Source organism: Pteropus alecto, unplaced genomic scaffold (assembly GCF_000325575.1).
Source record: "Pteropus alecto unplaced genomic scaffold, ASM32557v1 scaffold67, whole genome shotgun sequence".
Taxonomy (NCBI): Eukaryota; Metazoa; Chordata; class Mammalia; order Chiroptera; family Pteropodidae; genus Pteropus; species Pteropus alecto.
Genome location: NW_006441061.1, coordinates 2,506,872 through 2,509,200, shown reverse-complemented (window position 1 = coordinate 2,509,200; position 2,329 = coordinate 2,506,872).

Genomic DNA, 2,329 nt, shown 5'->3' with positions numbered 1-2,329 from the left:
GAGGGAGTGGAATAGGTTCAAAGGTAGAAAACAAAGTGAGGACTGGGACCCAGGAGAAGAGAGATTCTGGTGTCTGGAAACAGGCCCCTGGCCTGAGAAGTGGACCCCAGGACACAACCATCAGCACGCTCCTTGGCCTCCAGGGGGATACGTTCTTAACGAACACCTAACCCCTTCTTCGTTCTCTCCCTTTAAGATGTAGTAAAACATAACCGTTTCCTTTAAACTCAACCCATCCCTGATAGGATTGCCTGCTGAGCCCGGCACTGCCCAATTCTAGCCTGAAGAGACTGGGGCTGAGGAACCAGATGCAGGGAGAGACCTTCTGAAACCAGAAGGAACCTGTGTCCCAATCACATTCTGAGCCTTCAGACCTGAAAGGTTGAGTGACGAGGGAGACCTCAGCCAGCTCCCAGGCTGTGAGCGGAGTTCCAGGCCTCGTGGAGGGCCGCCCAGCCTCCTCTCGCTGCACATGCGTACCCCTGGACGCCCCTCTTACCGAGCTGCCTGCTTTCTACTCTGGAGTTACCTGATAGGCATATTCATTCATTCTTGACCATGACCATTTTGGCTGGGTGTTTCTAGGTTCACAGACTCCCTAAAAACCCCTGGTTTGTACCAGTTACCCTATCCGGACTCTGGGCCAGCTGCATTTCCTGACTCCTGGTCTCCTTACCTCCCAGGGCCTGGGCAGTGGTACTGCGGCTGAGCATGATCACCACGCCCCAACCTAATACACACACACACACACACACACACACACACACACACACACACACACACCAGTGGGAACCCGCCCTAAAAACCCCTGGTTTGTACCAGTTACCCTATCCGGACTCTGGGCCAGCTGCATTTCCTGACTCCTGGTCTCCTTACCTCCCAGGGCCTGGGCAGTGGTACTGCGGCTGAGCATGATCACCACGCCCCAACCTAATACACACACACACACACACACACACACACACACACACACACACACACCCCAGCGGGAACCCAAATTCCTCTGTTCCAGTGGTTATGAGAATGGCTGTTGGTACTCAAAGACCTGGGTTCAAATCCCAGCTCATCTTTTTAATTTCCGGCAGTACCTATGCAAATTGCTTACCTTTATAAGTCAGTCTATTTCCCAATCTGCACACTGGATGGTAGTAAAGATATAATGCATAGCCAGTGCCCAGCTATGTACCTGGAAGAGAGTAAGCACTCAGTGAACAGTAGCCATTTTCACAGGGTCCCCTCATTCTTGATTCAGTAAGGACTGCTTAGAAGTCTAGAAAAGTTATTAGAAAGTATCTCAGCTGGGCAGTGTCCACCCAGCTTAGGATCCGAAACAGGTGGGTGGTCAGCAAAGGAAGGAAGGGATGAAGACCTCTGGAAACGTAATAAGTACTTCCACGAGAAACTCAGAAGCCAGGTAAGGTGGCATAGGCATCCTGAATGCTGCTGCCCGGTTGAGAGATAGAGGTCCAGGAGTTACTGATTGGTTCTGATTTTTAATTTTTTAAAACTTGAACTCAGGTTCATTATAGAAAATTCCAAATTTCTATTTTTATCATAGAAAGTGTTACTGTACAAAAATATACTAGAGAAAAACAATATAATCAGCCCTATCTACCCATAATTCAGCTTCAACAATTCTCAACTTGTGGACAATCTTATTTTATCTGTAACTTCCACTCCTTACTCCTAGATAAGTTTGAATCAAATACCAGACATCTCATCAACTCATTTGTTATTTTGGTTGTCTCTCTACAAGATTTTTTAAATGACCAAATACCATTATCACACACACACAAAAACAATTATTTACTATGATAAAATACAACCAAGGTTTACATTTACCAAATTGCCTTACATATTTTTTTTTTGTACAGTTTGGTTGCATTAAAACCCAATGAGTCCATATATTGCAAGTGATGGACGTATCTCTAAATCTATGTCTTCTGCTTCATTGTTTCCTTTGTGATGTTTTGTTGAAGAAACCAGATCATCTGTAGAATATTCCACAGATCTAGATTTTGCTGATTGCATCCACATGGTGTCAGTCACTGTGTTTCTCCATCCTCTATTTCCTATAAGTTCATAGCTGATCTAGAGGTTGATTAGACTTTATTTTTTGCCAGCACCACTTCATAAATGGTGTCGTGTACCTCATCAAGAGATACAGAATATCTGGCTATCTTTTATTTCCTCTTGGAGATATTTGCAGCTGTCAAACATCTCTAAGCTCACTGCCTAGATCCACTATTTCATTAGAGACTGCAAAATAGTGATATTCTAATTTATCCCTCTTTCTTCACTTAGTAGCTCGATAATGTCTCTAGAAAGA